Consider the following 4,831-nt stretch of genomic DNA (forward strand, 5'->3'; position numbering starts at 1 on the left):
CATAGCCTACAAAGGATTCATGCTCCGTGTCATTCTTCCACTTGCATTAAGGGATTTTTGAGGTCTAAAATGGGCCTCCTAAGGAAATTATAAAATAATAGTGGAAATAATATAATAAGATTAGATTACATCATCAAATTTTAGAGGAAGAAAATACAACTATTTTTTCAACTCGTATTTTCAACTTATCTCCAAATGAGTTTACTCAAATTTCGAGTGGAAACACTCGTTGGATGAAAAATTTGATTCCTAATCCAAGGAGTACCCCATGTTGCATACTTTCGATGGACCCTACTACACTAAAAATATGGAATACATGAAAAACATGATTGCAATCACATTTTTTCATGTATTTCTCATTTTTCATGTAAAAGGGTCTATCGGAAGTATGCAACATGGGGTACTCCTTGGATTAGGAATCAAATTTTGCATCCAACATGGGTATTGCTTGGATGAGGAATTAAATTTTTTATCCAACAAGTACTCCCGCTCGAAATTTGAGTAAAATATTAAGGAGATAAGTTGAAAATACGAGCTGAAAAAATAATTTTATTGTTTTATTATTTTTTAATCTTTGTACTTTTTTACTTCAAAAATGGTGAATCATCCCCCATGGTTGACATCATCATCTTGAATGCTATTGGTTCTTATAAAGTTTATTTTGGTTGTACATTTTTCTTAGGAGGCCCATTTTAGACCTCAAAAATCCCCTTATGATCATAAGGAGCATAAAACTCTTGCTGCAATTGACTAGTCACTTCATTTTCCCTGTGCTTGTCAAGGACAGATTAAGCTTTCTACGATGGGTTCTCACAATATACTCCACTCCGTCTTTTAACAAATGCTATTTTTTCTCAAATCTATGGAAAATGACTTTGCTGTCATACAGATACCGGCTTCCCAACACAATTCCAGAAATATCCAGCGACACCACATGTAATTCAACTTCAACAAAATCGGTAGTAATAACAAACCTGAAAACGCATTTCCTTGTGACCTAAAGATTGACATCCTTGGTTATCCAACCCAATGGATACGGTTTTTGATGAGAAATGGTTTCTAGATTCAATTTCTTGAGCAAGTCTCTAGAAATGAAATTTTCCTGAGATCCACTGTCCAACAACGTCTCAATATTGGTGTGTTCGAAAATAACTCGGATATGGAACAACTCAATTCTGTTTTCCTTATTTGAAACGTTATTGGAGTTATTTGATGTGTTGGTGCTTGCCACGACTTTTCCCTTAGTGAATGTGGTTGCAATCTTTGATTCATCATCTGAGACAGAACCCAAGTCTTGTTGTATAACAACATTTGTCTTCTGTTTTCCTTTATTGTTATATTTCTTCAGTCGTAATTCAGGATGAAGCTTCCAGCAATGCGCTTCATCATGGCCCTCTTTGGAACAATTCTTGCACACAAATTTCTCCCCTTCTTTCTTAACAGAAGCATTTTTCTTCTAGTTTCCTTTGAAAGTCTTTCATTTTCCACCACTCCGGAATGGCTTCTTCTTACCTTCTTCTTATACATTTTCCCCTCTTACTTCGAGGTGTGTAACTTGAACACAAACCTCATCAAGATTTGTGGGATTAAACATAAGAATGGTGTGTCGAAAATAGCTATGCAAACTTCCTATATATTTCAGCAAAATATCTTGTGACTGCAAGTCTACTCCTAGCATAGGAGCTCTTCTCCTAAACTCTTGAGTATACTCTTTCACATTTTGACCTTTTAACTATCTGAAATTTTGCCAATTCATGATAGCTTTTTGCATATGGGCTAAACGGTAAAATTGTCTTTTTATAGACAGGAATGAAATCAAACCAAGTAATATAGATCTTACCATGTTTTTTGATCTCGTCTTGAGTCCTTGATTCCCACCATACAAGTGTTGCACCCTCCATTTTCAATGAATCGAACTGAATTTTGATATCATGCTCTTAAAGGTTCTAAATTCTACAATACACCTCCAACTGACGAATCTAGTTATCCATCTTTTCTGTGTTAACCTCTCCATTGTACATAGGCAAGGTGATTTACCAGTTCCTTTTGTAGAATGATGATGAGTATGAGTAAGGGTTGTATTAGTGGAAGAGTGTGAAGATGATTGTGAAGACGAAGATGAAGAAGATGGTGGAGAGGGTGGAGGCTTGTCTCCATTCCCATTACCTCCTCCTGAAGAGCTTTTTCCTTTGGGAGGTTTGGAACTTTCTCCTTGCAATCTGTTATCCCTCTCTTCATAGAGGACCTTCACCATCCCTGTCATATCAAAGAAAGCCTTTCTGAAGGTATTCTCATATTTTGTCATGGTAGGTTCTCCTTCATGAGACATGGTCTCTGAAAACTCAACTGCAACTTCTACTCCAAAACTCTTTCCAGCTCTTTCAGCATGCTACGGGGATGTTGATAAATGTACAGAAATCCTCCATCACATCCACAGGATGCTCGGAGTATGAAATTGCATTCGCAAATCAGCGTTTTCCTTATAGTAATTTATCGTTGGATGATGGCATCAAGTATCTTGGATTCCGTCTGAAGCCCCTTGGATACAGGATAGCCGACTGGATCTGGTTAATTACTAAGATTGAGAAAAGATTACAAGTATGGTATCATCGCTACCTTACCCGAGCAGGAAGACTAACCCTTATTAAGGCGGTGATCGAGGCCACCCCAGTTTATTGGATGGCTCTCACTTGGATCCCTAAGGGTATTCTCAACAGAATTCAGCATATCTGCAGCAGGTTCCTCTGGATGGGTCATCAACCTGGAAGAATCTTTGCATGGGTGAAATGGGATACACTTGCAAGGCCCAAGCGATGGGGGGGATGGGGTATCAAGAGACTTGACCTGTTCTCTAGAGCTCTGGCAGCTAAGCTCGGGTGGAACCTCCTCACCTCAGAAAGTCTCTGGACCAGGGTTGCATATGCAAAATATATATGGCCTCTGAATATTATGGATTGGTTATGCAGGGAGCGGAGAACACAGAACCACATCTCATCCATTTGGAAGGCAGTCATCAGCACCATCCCATTAATCAGAGACAGCCTTACTTGGCGCATTAAGTCTGGCGACGCTGTACGCATTGGCCTGGATCCCTGGGTTGGCTGTGGTAATTCACACAGACTCTCAGAAGGTATTATTCAATATCTTCATGGCAGGGGCATTACACATATCATGCATATTGGGGACCGAGACAACTCATCCCTTCTACATCAGGCATGGAGGACTGCACTAGCACTGGACATACCTGAACATTGGCATGATGAATGGTCCGCATACACGGATGCTCTCTCCCAGGCACATATTAGACTCACTGAAGGTCCAGATGAAATAATATGGGCATCATCCAAGCATGGACTTTACGCTCCAAAACTTGGCTACTTAAAGCTCATGGAACCCCACTTGCCTCCTATTATTCATCCTACCTGGAGGACTCTTTGGAAACTCAAAGCTGCCCCACGCACAAGATTACTTATGTGGAATATTATCTTCGACAAGATCCCTACAGGTACTAATCTTATGAAGCGCTCATTCAATGGTCCATTCCGATGCCATTTGTGTCAACAGGCTGAAGAAAGCACAGCTCATTTATTTTTAACCTGCAATGTCTCTTCTCTATTCTGGAATGGCATCAAAACTCATCTCCCCCAGATAAACCTGTGGCACGGTCAAAATATTCTGGAGGCCTGGGAGAATTGGCACATAGAGCATACGGGGAAAGCTCTTAATTTACCGCTTCTAGCCTGCTGGGCTATTTGGATAGCACGCAATCAGGCTATATTCAACCTAAGGGTACCCCACTGGCCGTCCATCACTCTACATATGTTAGCTGACTATAACCTGATACCTGATGAAGACCACACTGGACCTGCCCGTGTACTCAGACAGCTGGACATAGATCATTCAAGACCGTGGGGATTCTTCGACGGCTCAGCACAGGAGGTGGGGTGTGGGGGAGGAGCCACTCTACACCTCAATGACACACACAAATTCAAACTACAAATTCCCCTTGGCCGAGGAACCAATAATTTTGCTGAACTCTGTACAGCCATGCATCTCATCCAATTCGCCATTCATAAAAATTGTAGACATCTACAATTATTCGGTGATTCCAAAATCGTATGCAATTGGTTGTCGAATGCATCTCATTGTCATGCATTTACATTGAGACACATTCTTGAGGAGGCAAAGAGGCTGATTACTTCATTTGACTCATTTGCTTGTCATCACATTTACAGGGAACAAAATACTGAAGCTGACCATCTCTCCAAAGCGGCTGCGCTCAGGCAAGGAGAAGATTGGATGATACAGGAGGAGAACGAAGGGTCTTTCTATCAGTATTACCACAGACCTTTTGACGATCAGATGTTTCTAGGGCGATAAGGCCCTTACAGTTTTTCATTTTTGTATATTCTGACTGTATATATTTTAGTCACTACACGGCTCTTGCTAGAGCAGACAGACACTAATTTTTGTAATGTTAACAGTATCATTTCTGACAGCTCCCTGCGTGGAGACTAAAGAGACACTAATTTTGGTTTTTCACAGTATTATGACTGAACTCGATAGGCATATCAGCCTCTACTTTGAATGCTTCGGCATATACAAAATGTAATTTCTTACTATTAATAGAAATTACGACTTTTTCCCAGGGGAAAAAAAAAACAGCGAAGAACATCAAAATACAACACACAACACAGAGATTTGATGAGGATTTCACCCCTCCTGGACTACATCTTCTTGGTCCAGCTTCCAATGTTTGGGCCTCTCTATTATGCTCAAAATTACAACAAAAGTGTGTTTAAAATGCTCAAATGCCTCTGAAACTTGTATT

Source organism: Pinus tabuliformis, chromosome 4_1 (genome assembly GCF_031772625.1).
Source record: "Pinus tabuliformis cultivar Carrire ecotype Pingquan chromosome 4_1, CPIR1, whole genome shotgun sequence".
NCBI lineage: Eukaryota > Viridiplantae > Streptophyta > Pinopsida > Pinales > Pinaceae > Pinus > Pinus tabuliformis.